Source organism: Euprymna scolopes, chromosome 5 (genome assembly GCF_053919585.1).
Source record: "Euprymna scolopes isolate OS-2025 chromosome 5, ASM5391958v1, whole genome shotgun sequence".
NCBI lineage: Eukaryota > Metazoa > Mollusca > Cephalopoda > Sepiida > Sepiolidae > Euprymna > Euprymna scolopes.
The window spans coordinates 15,324,402-15,340,052 of NC_136486.1; positions in this window are offsets into that span (position 1 = coordinate 15,324,402).

Sequence of the window (15,651 nt, forward strand, 5' to 3'; positions counted from 1 at the left end):
GATGGAACCGCTTTAACGGGAGGATGAGTTATTCAGCGACTCCAACCTATTTTGGTATATATATATTTATATCTATATTTATTTTTAAATATATATTACCACTTATCAAGGCCCATAGGCCACACGAGGATGAGAGTTTAAAAGTGCACAGTAGTCAAATTCGGCAAAGATGATGGAACCGCTTTAAGAGGAGGATGAATTATTCAGTGACTCCAACCTATTTTGTTATATATATGTATGTATATATTTTTGTAAAAAATATATATTACTACTTATCAAGGCCCATAGGACACTCGAGGATTAGAGTTGAAAAGTGCACAGTAATCAAATTCGGGAAAGAGGATGGAACCGCTTTCACGGGAGGATGAGTTATTCAGCGACTCCAACCTGTTTTTTTATATATATATTTATATCTATATTTATTAAAAAATATATATTACCACTTATCAAGGACAATAGGCCACTCGAGGATGAGAGTTGAATAGTGCACTGTATAAAAAATACGGTAAAGAGGATGGAACCGCTTTAACGGGAGGATGAGTTATTCAGCAACTCCAACCTATTTTTTTATATATATATATATATATATACTTTTATTAAAAAATATATATTACCACTTATCAAGGACAATAGGCCACTCGAGGATGAGAGTTGAAAAGTGCATAGTAGTAAAATTCGGGAAAGAGGATGGAACCGCTTTAACGGGAGGATGAGTTATTCAGCGACTCCAACCTATTTTTTATATATATATATATATATATATATATATATATTTATAACAAAAATATATTACCACTTATCAAGGCCCATAGGCTACTCGAGGATAAGAGTTGAAAAGTGCACATTAGTCAAATTCGGGAAAGAGGATGGAACCGCTTTAACGGGAGGATGAGTGATTCAGCGACTCCAACCTATTTTGTTATATATATATATATATATATATATATATATATTTTGTACAAACTATATATTACCACTTATCAAGGCCCATAGGCCACACGAGGATGAGAGTTTAAAAGTGCACAGTAGTCAAATTTGGGAAAGAGGATTTAATCGCTTTAATAGAAGGATGAATTATTCAGCGACTCACACCTGTTTTGGTATATATATATATATATTTATAAAAAAATATGTATTACCACTTATCAAGGCCCATAGGCCACTCGAGGATGAGAGTTAAAAAGTCCACAGTAGTCAAATTTGGGAAAGAGGATGGAACCGCTTTAACAGGAGGATGAGTTATTCAGCAACTCCAACCTATTTTGTTATATATATATATATATATATATATATATATATTTTTCATAAAATATGTATTACCACTTATCAAGGCCCATAGTCCACTCGAGGACGAGAGTTGAAAAGTGCACAGTAGTCAAATTGGGGAAAGAGGATGGAACCGCTTTAACGGGAGGATGAGTTATTCAGCGACTCCAACCTTTTTTTTTATTTTGTAAAAAATATATATGACCACTTATCAAGGCCCAGAGGCCACTCGAGGATAAGAGTTGAAAAGTGCACAGTAGTCAAATTTGGGAAATTTGTTATATATCTATTTTTTTGTTACTTAGGCATTTCCACTTATCAAGGCCCAGATACATCTCGAGGATAAGAGTTAAATGTGCACAGTAGTCAATTGGACAATAAGGCCCAGAGGCCACCCGAGGATAAGGGTTGAAAATGGCAGTAGTTAATTGGACAACATAGTAATCGTTAGTAATGGAAAGTCGGGAAATTTGTTATATATATATTTATATTTTGTTTAGATAGGCATTACCACTTATCAAGGCCCAGAGGCCACTAGAGGATAAGTGTTGAAAAGTGCAGTAGTCAATTGGACAAAATATAGTAATTGTTAGTAATGGAAATTCAGTAAATTTGTTATATATATATTAATATTTTGTTAAATACGCATTACCACTTATCAAAGCCCACAGGCCACTCGAGGATAAGGATTGAAAAGTGCACCGTAGTAGTCGGTTGTAATGGAAATGCGGGATATTTGTAATATACCTATTTTTTGTTACTTAGGCACAACCACTTATTAAGGCCCAGAGGCCACTCGATGGTATTACCACTTATCAAGGCCCAGAGGCCACTCGAGGATAAGCGTTTAAAGTGCAGTAGTCAATTGGACAATATAGTAATCGTTAGTAATGGAAATTCAGTAAATTTGTTATATATATGTATATTTTGTTACATACGCATTACCATTTATCAAGGCCCAGAGGCCACTCGAGGATAAGGATTGAAAAGTGCACAGTAGTCAATTGGACAATATAGTAATCGTTAGTAATGGAAATTCAGTAAATTTGTTATATACCTATTTTTTGTTACTTGGTCATTTCCACTTATCAAGGCCCAGAGGCCACTCGAGCATAAGAGTTAAAAAGTCCACAGTAGTCAATTGGACAATAAGGCCCAGAGGCCACCCGAGGATAAGGGTTAAAAAGTGCAGTAGTCCATTGGTCAATATAGTAATCGTTAGTAATTACTACTTCTCAAGGCCCAGAGGCCACTCGAGGATAAGGGTTGAAAAGCGCAGTAGTCAATTGGACAATACAGTAATCGTTAGTAATGGAAATTCAGTAAATTTGTTATATATATATATTTATATTTTGCTAAATACGCATTACTACTTATCAAGGCCCAGACGCCACTCGAGGATAAGGGTTGAAAATATTCAACAAATTTTTTATCTACAGATTAGAAAATTTGTATATAGGGTATTCAGACATATGGAATATATCTAGCATAATCTATCTATTATATCTATAAAAGTCAGAATGTTTGTGTGTGTGGGTGTGTGTGAGGTAGAGAGAGAGAGAGAGAACAATTCTTAACCTATATATTCAACAAATTTTTTATCTACAGATTTTAAATTTGTTATAAAGGGTATTCATACATACGGAAATATATCTAGCATAATCTATCTATTATATCTACAAAAGTGAAAATGTGTGTGTCTGTGAGAGAGAGAGCAATTCTCAACCTATATAATCAACAAATTTTTTATCTACAGATTAGATAATTTGTATATAGGGTATTCAGACATATGGAAATATATCTAGCATAATCTATCTATTATATCTATAAAAGTGAGAATGTTTGCGTGTGTGTGTGAGGTAGCAAGAGAGAGAGAGACACAGAGCGAGAGAACAATTCTCAACCTATATATTCAACAAATTTTTTATCTACAGATTTGAAAATTGGTATATAGGGTATTCAGACATATGGAAATATATCTAGCATAATCTATCTATTATGTCTATAAAAGTGAGAATATGTCTGTGTGTGAGAGAGAGAGAGTAAGAACAATTCTCACCCTTTATATTCAACAAATTTTTATCTACAGATTAGAAAATTTTTATATAGTGTATTCAGACATATGGAAATATATCTAGCATAATCTATCTATTATATCTATAAAAGTGAGCATGCGTGAGAGGAGAGAGAGAGAGAGAGAACAATTCTCAACCTATATACTCAACAAATTTTTTATCTACAGATTTGAAAATTTGTATATAGATTATTCAGACACATGGAAATATATCTAGCATAATTTATCTATTATATCTATAAAAGTGAGAATGTGTGGGTGTGTGAGAGAGAGAATGAGAGAGAACAATTCTCAGCTTATATATGCAACAAATTGTTTATCTACAGATCCGAAATATCACATTTGTATAGAAGTAGAAATCTGGATACCTATTCTGATACCTAATAAAAGAAAGGACACTCTTTGGGGCGGATTTTGATGATAACAAGTCACTAATAAGAAATTATAATAAACATTGAAATAATTTAAGAATTTTATCAAAATAAAATTGCATGGTAATCACCCAATTTCTGCCACAAAATTTTGATGGGCAAAACTCATAAACAGAAAATATATATTTTCTAATTTCATCTTTTTTTTTATATAATCTGATTTGATGTTTTCCTTAATATTCAAATCACTATATTTTGCTGCTTAATATCAAATACAGCAAATGAGTTATTTTTATGCATCAAACAATTACATTTTCTCATTCATCCAAACTAATCACTGAACATCAATTTCATATTTTCTTCACTAAAATATTACTGTGCTTGATGTCATCAAGTAGAGCGGATCATTTTTTTTCATTTGTTCACACATTTTTCCAATTTATATATATTTTAAAGATTCTTAGCCTATGTCATTGCATACCAATCTGTTTATTAAAAGTTAAGGTTCACTGTAAACACATATGTTACACCAAAATAAAAACGCTTCAGATAATGTCTTGATATTCAATTCAGTTTCTCACATGACATCTTATGAAGTTAGTAGAAATGTTACAGACTTTTGAATCTCAAACACTTTCAATACTGTGCACTGATATTTTCTTTTTTGCAATATAAGCACATTCATGATTTTTTTTACAAACGTTAAAAACTTTCACATTGTGTAGCAATATACTGAAACAATTATAAAAATATTTGTTTTTATTTTGAATGATGCAGGGCATCTGAAGAGAGATTTTTCTAACAAAATGAAAGTATAATTTTTAGCAATAGGTATCTAGGAAAAGGCCACTACATATGTTATAAGTTCCAAATTTCCACAACCTGGCAAATACTGGTACATGCTAGCAAATTTAGATTTGCAATTACAGAATATGATTCTAATTTTTTCCTTTGCTCTTTATTCTAACACTACACTAAGTTTACTGTGTTATTTCGCTACAGTTGATATTGTGTAGAACAATAAGAAAATCATAGTGAACAATGCATTCAACAAAATTTCACACACATTTCTAGATACCTATATCTAATAAGTTCAAAAGAAAGGACACACTTAGGGAGGTATTTTGGTGGTCAAGTCACTAAAAAGAGATTAGCTGGTTTCCCGGCATAGCCTAGGATATAATAAAGATTGACTGAAATACATGTTCTAGCTGGTTTCTAGGCGTTGCCAGGGATGTAATATAGACACATTATGTTGTATATTACCTGTTCTCTTCTCCCTAAGGTAAAACAATTTCATATACATGCTGTAAATTACCTATGCTAGGGATAAAACATGAACAATACCAGTCCTAGGGTAGATAAAACAAATAATACATAGAGATGAAAGATTCCTCTCCCCTAAGAATCAAACATATGTTCAATATCTGCTTTTGTTTTTTCATTGTTTATACGGTCCCGAGCAACGCCGGGTAGCCCTGCTAGTAAAAGTATAAAATAAAAAATGAAGTTTTTTTTTACATATGATTCACCATTTATCAAGGCCTTGTTACTTGTCTTTTCAAGACAGCAGTGAATTATTAGCAACAATAGTCGCTGAAAAGACGTGGTTGCTATGGAAACCTTTCATAAAAAGCGTCGCTTATCTCCTTACAATTTTTTACGATTTTGAACACTAGAAAATTCATTAGGTCTTATGTTTTGCCGAACAAATATTGAAAAAATAATTTCACAATATAGCTGAGAAGATGATCTATAACCTGTAATAATTTTTTGAAATGTAGTCGAAAAATGAGTGAGCGTTAAAGCTTTACAGTAGTTTTAATAGACTACAACTGCCACTTAAGCATATATAAAAACACTACCGTGATATAGTATGATAAGTCAAATTAATTCTGTCATCACGCTAAGTCTTGAACCTATTGATACATCAAAGTGCCAAGCTTGTTTTTTGTGGTCATTTTTATAAATCAGTACTGCATTCCTAATAATGTAATTTTCATTACTTCATATGTCGGATTGAAGAGGGCAAATATTCGAAAATTTCGTTTGCAATGGTGGGTAATAATCCCTAATAACAAACTGAATGAGAGATCACTTCTCCTACTTTCCTTTTTTTCTTACATAGGCGTCACCACTTATCAAGGCCGATAGGCCACTCAAGGATAAGGGTTAAAGAGTGTAGAGTAGTCAAAAGGACAATATAGTAATCGATAGTAATGGAAGTTCGGTAAATTTGTTAACTTAAGTGGAACGGCTCATCAGAAACTTGTTCACGTTGGACTTGAAGACAACCATATTATAGACACCTGGAAAGAAGGAAAACGGAAGACAATTCCACAGGCGTGCAGTTCTAAGAAAAAAGCTTTGATAATGGAATCTATGTTTAGGTTTAGGCACAGATAAAGAGTGGGGAAAATTATTGATAATGTTTTCAGCTAGTCTAGTGTTTCTTGTGAAAATTTGGCGAGGAGGGGCCATAGATTGAAGCTGAGTCGAACACTTTCCATGAAAATAACGATAAAGCAGAGACGAACTCGCAACATCTCTTTTGTGAGATAGAGGTTGCAGCGAAGAGAAAAAGACATCTCTCACCAGGCCACGAAGTCTATTTTGAACCCTATCAAGGCAGGGCAAGTCTTTTCTAGCAGCCCCTGCCCATATGTGGCAACAATATTCCATCCTTGGACGTATCTGGTTCTTATATAGATAGATAATTGCATCAGCAGTGAGATATCTACTGGATCTGTAGAAGGATCCAACCATTTTTCCAGCGTCCTTGGCAACAGATTTGATGTACGTATTCCATTTAAGATCAGGAGTAAAGGTCAAGCCCAGAAGCCTGTCAAAACTTGAGGCCTCCCCAAGACGAGAGCCATTTATTTTAATTGATGCCAGATGTGGATCAGAACGTTGATGATGTAAAGATAGAAGCTTGGTTTAACATGCATTAAAAGTAACCAGCCACTCCTTTTCCCATTGTACTACGTGCTCAAGATCAGAGGAGAGGGAATCGGAGAGAACTTGGTCGTTTACTGTCTTAGATGTGCAACCATAGATGGTAGTGTCATCAGCAAAAATGTCTACGAATGATATAAGGATGTGATTTGGAAGATCATTAATATAGATCAGGAAAAAAGTTGGGCCTAGGATGGACCGCTGAGGGACTCCAGCATTTATACTGTGAGCTTCTGATTTTTGCCCATCAACTACTACTCTTATGAACCTATCAGAGAGAAATGATTTAATAATTGAGAAGACATTTCCAGCTATACCATAGCTGGAGATCTTGTGAAGTAAACCTTTATGCCATACCCTATCAAAGGCCTTTGATATGTCAAGAGCAATTGCCCTAGAAAGGTTGCCTCTGTCGAGAGATTCGCTAATCCTATGATATATAACTGTAAGCATATCTACTGTAGATCTAGCAGAACGGAAACCATATTGAGTGTCACTAAGAAGGTTATTTTTGCTGAGATGGTTGATTACTTCTCTATTTAACACAGATTCCAGCAACTTACTCATGACGCACAGGAGACATATTGGCCTGTACTGAGAGGGAGATGAACGATCACCTGAATTCTTAAATACAGGGCATACTGATGAGATTTTCCAGGGTGATGGGAAGCAATTTTCCTTAAGACAACGTTTAAACAGTTTTCTAAGTATGGGTGCTAGTTCTGGTTGAAGTTTTTTTGAGTACTATAATTGGAATACCGTCAGGGCCGGTTGCTTTACTGGAATCAAGGTTTTTGATTAGCTTGGCAACATCACATACAGATATTTGTATATCACATAGTGTGTTTTCTGATACAGGAGGAAATATTGGGGGTTGGCGGCCTTCGTCGCAAAGGGTAGAATTGGCTGCAAAGTTCTTGGCAAAGAGTTTAGCTTTGTCTGATGCTGACGAGATTAACTCAGGTCCATTGATGATAGTTGGGATAGAGCACACGCTTCTGTTCAGGATTCTTTTTGCAATTTGCCAAAACTGGTGAGAACCAAGCCGCTGCTCAGCTACTTTAGACTTGACGGACTGAGCATACAACTCTCTTGCGTTCTTTATTACTTTCGTACAATGGTTGCTGGCAGTCCTGAAAGCGGCTTTAGTTTCCATACATCTATTACGTAGGAAACAGTGGAAAAAGTGATTTCTGTGCGCAATAGCAGCAGCACATTCTGGAGAGAACCATGGCTGGCTGTTAGGTTTTTGCTGGAACTTTTTCGAGGGTATGAAATTGTCTATACCTACAATTAACCATTCCGTCAGGTCTGATACTATAGACGACACATCCTTTTTAAACATGGAACGCAGAGGAAGATCCGATATAAATGTACGGAAACTATCCCAGTCAGACATAGTGTATCGATATACTGTACGATGGAGAGGTACACCTGAGGACTTATTACATTTCATTTTTATCTTAATTGATACAACTGAGTGGTCGGAAGATTCAAGAGGAGACAGAACGGAAACTGAACATAGTTCAGGGCAAGATGTGAGAAAAAGTGCTAGGAGACTTGCATACTGGCCGTCATTGTCGGGCACACGGGTGGGTTCGAGAACACTCTGAGTGAGGTCATAAGCAATGGAGAAATCATGACAGAATCTCCCCTCATCATCGGTCTTGTTTGAGTGGGTCAACCATTCCACATTGTGAACATTGAAGTCTCCACATACGTGAATGTTAGGTGAAGGATAAGCAGCTAGAACTTGGTCAATTTTCTCAGATATGCTTTTAAAGATAGTAACTCCGCTGTTATGGGGACGATAGAGAGTAAATATAAATGCCGTAGTGTGAGCTAGTGCTACTCGGAAGAACATATAGGGTAAGTTAGGATCTTCTCTGGAGATGTCCCTACCACATGGGAAGCCATCTTTTATATAGGCACATATTCCATGCCCATGGCGATCTTGGGGGTCAGATTTGGAAGCTAGGTAAGAGTATCTATAAATTACGAACTCATTTAGGGAAATAGTCTGTCCAATTCCAGTTTCGCTTAAAAATAAAAGGTTTAGTTTAGTCTCCTGTAATTGGGCTTCAACCTCTGGAAGGTTAGAACGTAGACCCATGATGTTGGAGAAGGAGACATGGTAGTGGGGGTCTACGTTGGAAGTTTCAGATACGGGTTTAATCGTGTATTTTTTTATTGAAACTTGTCATGATGGAATTTTGGAGTTTGTGGACTTGGTCGTCAGACTTGCTTAGAGCAGGACAGAGAGGGGAAACAAAGAGAGAAAAGTAACGAAGAATTTTTTTTTGTAGCACATGATAAGGTAAAGCCGGGAAAATTACCCACTAGTATGGCATCGAGAGGCCCCACCAGAGACTACTGCATGGTCCAGAATCCATTCACCAAATGGCAATACAGCAGCCCCAGTACTTTGCGCCTGCTGATAGGACAGCCTCCTTAGTGGTTAATCCAAGGTTCGGGTCCCTGACTATCAGGCGGATAACGTCAGCCCAGATAAAACGTTTACCTCCAGCACCCTTACTAGTGACATGGCTACAAGGATAGACAAAGAAGAGAAAATTTCCGCCATCTCTGTCGACTGTTCACACAAAATACTGCCAACCTAGAATACAGCTTTTTCTTCTCCCTTTGGCAGAAACATCACTCATAAAAAAAAATGAGGACAGAGTGACAAATAAAGAGAAGCGAGAGTAACGGTAGCTGCCGACAACGCTTCCAAAAAAAGTTCTCTACTCTCCTTTAAAAAAAATCTATTAAGTATTGTACTTAATAAAAGTCCAACTGGCGTGTTTTTTAAAGGGAACGTTTGATGGATTCACCTCTCACGAATTAACAATGCATACAATTTCCTTATCTGTTCATGCAATCAACATGGCAGATATAATAAACATTTATGACGAGAAAACGCTATCATTAAATAAAACAATCAGGAGATAAAAATATACATTAAGAATGTTGTTATTAATATTAGAAATTAAGCAAAAAAATTAAAATACACTTATCTCGAACACGCATTCGTCTCCAGGGTGCAAACTGATTTGAGAAGACTTTTAGCTTTTTTTTTTAATGATTTTTTACACAGTGATCACCACTTATCAAGGCCCGGAAGCCACTCAGGGATAAGGGTTATTGCAAGTACATTACGTTAGTGAAGAGATTTGATGAAATGTTTACTTAAGGGGGCGGTTCATTAGGAATTTGTTAACATTGGACTTGAAGACATCCAAGTTGTAGTCCGGATGGAAGCAGGCAGACGGAACAGAGTTCCACAGGCGTGCAGTTCTAAGAAAGAAGCTTTGTTCATGGAATCTGCGTTTTGATTTAGGCACAGATATAGAGTGGGAGAAATTTTTCACAGTGGATTCAGCTAGACGGGTGTTTTTCGTGAAAGATTGGCGAGGGGGGACTAGAGATTGGAGTTCAGACGAGCATCTACCATGGAAATAACGATAAAACAAGGACAGGCTCGCAACGTCTCTTCTGTGGGAGAGAGGTTGCAGGGTAGAGAAAAGGGCATCCCCCACTAAGCCACGAAGTCTATTTTGTACTCTGTCAAGGCAGGATAGGCTGTTTTTAGCAGCTCCTGCCCAGATATGGCAACAGTATTCCATCCTTGGACGTACTTGGCTTTTATATAGATAGAGAATTGCATCCGTAGTGAGATATCTTCTGGAGCGGTAGAAGGATCCCACCATCTTTCCAGCGACCTTGGCAACAGACTTGATGTACGTGTTCCATTTCAGATCAGGAGTAAAGGTCAAACCCAGAAGCTTGTCAAAACACGGGGCCTCACCCAGACGAGAGCCATTCATCACAATTGATGCCAGATGGGGATCAGAGCGTTGATGATGTAAGGATAGGAGTTTGGTTTTGGATGCATTAAAGGTAACTAGCCACATCTTCCCCCACTGAACCACGTGCTCGAGATCAGAGGAGAGAGAATCAGAGAGAACTTTGTCATTTACAGCCTTTGATGTGTTGCCGTAGATGGTCGTGTCATCAGCATAGATGTCAACGAATGATTTAAGTATGTGTTTAGGGAGGTCATTGATGTAGATCAGGAAGAGAGTTGGGCCCTGGATTGACCCCTGAGGGACTCCAGCATTTATATTGCAGGCCTCCGATTTTTGTCCATCTACCACTACTCTTACGAGCCTATCGGAGAGAAATGATTTAATGATTGAGAAAACATTTCCAGTTATACCGTAGCTGGAAATCTTGTGAAGTAGACCCTTATGCCATACCTTGTCGAAGGCCTTTGATATGCCGAGAGCAATTGCCCTAGAAAGGAAGCCTTTGTCAAGAGATTCACTAATCCTGTGGGATATAACCGTCAGCACATCTGCGGTAGATCTTGCAGAGCGGAAACCATATTGTGTGTCACTAAGAAGGTTATTCCTGCTGAGGTGGTTGACTATTTCTCTATTTAATATGGATTCCAGCAACTTACTCATAACACACAGGAGACTTATAGGTCTGTATTGAGAGGGAGATGACTTATCACCTGAATTCTTAAATACAGGGCAAACTTATGAGGTCTTCCAGGGAGTCGGAAAGCACTTCTCCTTAAGGCAGCGCTTAAATAGTTTCGTAAGTATGGGAGCAAGTTCTGGTTGAAGCTTTTTTAACACTATAATTGGGATGCCATCAGGGCCGGTTGCTTTACTGGAATCTAGGTTCTTTATTAATTTTTATATCAGCGTCCCAAAAAGACTTTTTTTTTAATTAACCGTTAAAACAAACACGTGATCGCTTTCTGAATTTTTGCAAGTGACGTTTAAGAAATTGCGTTATAAGAGAACATCGGGGGGTCCTCTGGAATTAAACTAGTGCCGTTATAAGTAAATTCAACATAAAATGAAAAAAAAAACAGAAATTGAGGGGGGATCTGAAAGAAATATAAAATGGTTGAGTAGGCTATCCTTAAGATCAACTTGGTAGATATAATAAACTTTTATGACGAGAAAACGCGATCATTAAATAAAACAATCAGGAGATATAAATATAAATTAAGTACTGAAATAGAATGTAGTTATTAATATTAGAAATTAAGCATATACTTTCTCCAAATATTGATTTTAAAGAATTAATTCTTTCAACCGTGTTAATAATCAAACTTGAATGATGAGTAAATGTTATCTTGATTTTAATTCCATTATAATATTTTTATCCTAAAATTACATATTTGAGATTTTGTAGGATTTAAAAGTTTTATTGAGAAAATTTTGCGCGTGGCCTTTAAGTAATTTTTTAATTCCGTTAATAAATTGTTCTTTATCAGTTATAGTTTTTTTATCATAGAAATATTTATCTATTAAATCTAAATTAGGTTTATTTTTTATTTTTAGTAATGTTTTATGCAAACAATTTATGATACTCGTGCTTCATAAGTCTTTAGAAGTTTTGTGTTTTTTAAGCTTTTAAAGCGCTATGTTAGAAGTTATTAATTTCTTTAAGAATATTCTCTAATTCCCGTTGCAAATATTTTTCGTCTGTCGTAGTTAATATGCTTGGTAATATTCTGCCCTTCAATACTCCTTGGTAATAGTCATCAAATATTTTTCAAAGTTACCAAGTTATTCATAAATCCCAAGTCTTCTTTTTGGTGTGGAATGTAAGATTAAACTAGGAAAATAAAAAAAAATGCTTTAGACTTCATCTGTCGATGCAGTTCTGCTATCTTAGGCAGTAAGTACACGAAGGTAATTCCGTTTGTCGGTAATCGGAATATTTTAAAAGAGGTGTTAAAGTTAATTATGTTCCTGCCAAATGTAATATTCCAACCTCGGAGAGTGCTCAACGTAAAGAAACTAATATCATTTGAAGTTTAGATTATTTACATAAAAACTAATAAATTTACGAGGTTTATATAATAGTGCTCAATAAAATAGAGCAAGGGATACCTTTATTTATATCAAATTAAACACTACTTTAATGTCTCTACTTAATTAAAATTTATTCCGGTCCGATTTGTTATACAAATAACTAATCGTCTCATTTGCCGCCAGAAAGTGTTTCATTATGTTGTTTCTTTTTTGCGAGTACTTTCACTTGACGCACTGAATGGTCAACAGCTGGATTTTGATTTAGAATTATTTATATCGGCTGTGTTTGTAGAGGTTCTTAAATAGTACATCAAATGTGCGTGTAGGTGATAATATTTTATATTTTGGTTGTTCTCAAGCGGTTGTTGGTTGGTTGTTTGTGTTTTACGGCATATCAAGCCTTTTCAGGTTGTTTAATGCCGAATTCAAATATTCAGAAGTCGGTTTGTATTTAACCCATAGTTGGGACCTTAACAGGTACTACCACTCCAGGTCAGATTGGACCTGTCAGCAATGGCAATTGAAGGATGGCTCCATACTCCCCAAAGCCCGCAGGCTGAGACCTCACCACTGGATATAGTCTAAGGTCATATCCAGGACCTCTTAAGTGGTAAGCATGTGGCTATATTAAATGTACGGCATATATAATTTACACTAATTAAAATGGATAAACGAAGTTTTTTTCAGTTAAGAATATTTTTAGAGTCACTAATTTACCTAGACACTTAAAAATATTTGGATTAGATTTATAATTAATAGTGCTTATTATGAAACGCCTGGTATTTATATGCAATGTCTATACGATTGTCAGTTCTTATCGTTAGAGATGCAATGTGCAGTTCTTATGTCATTAAATAATAATTGTTTAAATTATGTATGCAGGAGTTATATATAAAAGTGAAAATGTGTGTGTGTGTGAGTGTGTCTGTCTGTCTGTCTGTGTACATTTTCGTACGCAATAACTCTAGCAATTTTCGGTCCACAAACTCGAGCTTTGATATAATACCTATTAAAATTTGAAAACATCTTTTTGATCAGAATTCTGCCAGATATTTGACTGTTAAGGGGTCAAAGTGAAGCGATTTGACCTTTGAGAACTTTACCAAACTCCATCGCCAATTTAATGTCTAAACACTTGAAATTTTTGATATAGACTAACTGGACATGGATCAAACGTTATATATTGATTTGAGCCAAAACAATAAATTCTAAGGGGTCAAAATTGAAGTCAAAGTTTTTAAAAAATTGACCTCTGCGGTCTCTTCCAAATTACTTAGCCAACTTTGGATCTAAATATTTGAAATTTTACATAAAGTGTATTAAGACATTTTAATCAGTTTGTCGTTGGAAATTTGGCTGCCAAGATGTCAATGTTCAAAGGATTTTACATTTGCTGTCTCTAGCTTAATAATAAGCTTATTTTGGGTCAAAACATTTGAAATTTTACATAAAGGGTACTCAGACATGCAGCAAGCTTTTAATAGGTTTTTGGGAGAAAGTGTCGCTGCCAAGCGGTCAACGTTTAAATAGTTGACCTTTGCAGACTCTACCAAGCTCAATCGGCAATTTTGGGGCTAAACACTTTTAAACTTTTAGATGAAGGTTACCTGGACATGGTTCAAACATTCTACTTTAATGTGAGCCCAAAACAATAAATGTTAAAGGGGTCAAACTGGGGTCAAAGTTTAAAAAAAATTAACCTCTGCAGTCTTTACTAACTTTTCTCTATAGTAGTTAAGGAAGTTTATTATATAGAAAGGCATTACCGTACATAGACACACACAGTTAATAACAGTACATAGGGCCCGAACAGAGCCGGACTGAACTGCTAGTATATATATATATATATATATATATATATATATATATATATATATATATATATACAGATATATATATATATATATATTATTGTTTAAATTATGTATTCAGGAGTTATATAATATATATATATGTGTGTGTGTGTGTGTGTGTGTGTGTGTGTGTGTGTGTGTGTGTGTGTGTGTGTGTGGGTGTGGGTGTGGGTGAACATTTGGCTACTGTTTTGCAAAACATGTCAAAAACATATAATCTCCAGTCGGAATGTTTTTTGAAGATTTGTGCAAACAAGTATTTATATAAAGACAGTAAATATTCTTTGGACTTTTTCCCTGTCGATATAAATTTTAACTTGATTACGTATATATTTATATATTTATATCTTGCTATCTAGCTATGTAGCTAGCTAGCTAGCTAGCTATTTATCTATTTATCAATCTCTCTCACTTTCCCTCTCCCTACATATATTACACCTCACCCATTAAGAAACAGACTTGCTGTATAAATGAAGTTCATATGAAAAACTCTTTGACGTAATACTTTAAGCAAAGCACGTCCTACCATTATCAATTATTTATTTACAAATATTATGTCAAGCTGCTCTGATAAATTAAATCTATTTAAAAATCTAAATTGCTTTATCAGAAGGAAAATATACGCTTCCTGAGTTTTATTTAGATTACTGACCTTAAACATGGTCATACAAGCACAAATTATGCTCTTTTTATTCCTAATATTCGGCAGGTGCTCTGGAGCACAAAAAACAGTGTACGAATTCGATCTTTTCAATTGCGTCTCAAGTGTCACATCTTGAAGGTAAGGTATTTACCATTTTTTATGGCCATTTTTATCAATAATACGTTGTGGAAAAGGTAGCTGAACTTTTGCTCAGAATCGTTATCGACAAATCGGATCGTGTAAATGTAACACAAAGGCATTGTTGCGTCAATACATGGCAAGAGATAACACATTGATACGCTATTTCCTTCTTAAAATAAACAAAAAAATCAGCACGCTCACATCGATGAAAGAAATTAAATACACAAATATCAGCGTGCAATATTATTTTTGTTCATCAGTTACGTTGAGAAAGGAAAGAATACATCAATAATGAATTGATGCGTTTTAAAGAAAAATACCGATAAAAAGAAACATGTTTTTTCAATAGAGCGTCCATCGCAACAATCAGGTTTACTATCCAACAACTACTGGCCATTTGCCGATCTTGACACACTGACTCTGCTATTATTGACCAATAATTCAACAAAAAAGTATTTGATGTGAAGTAAATACTTGCGAATACAAAGTCACGTGAATGTGTACT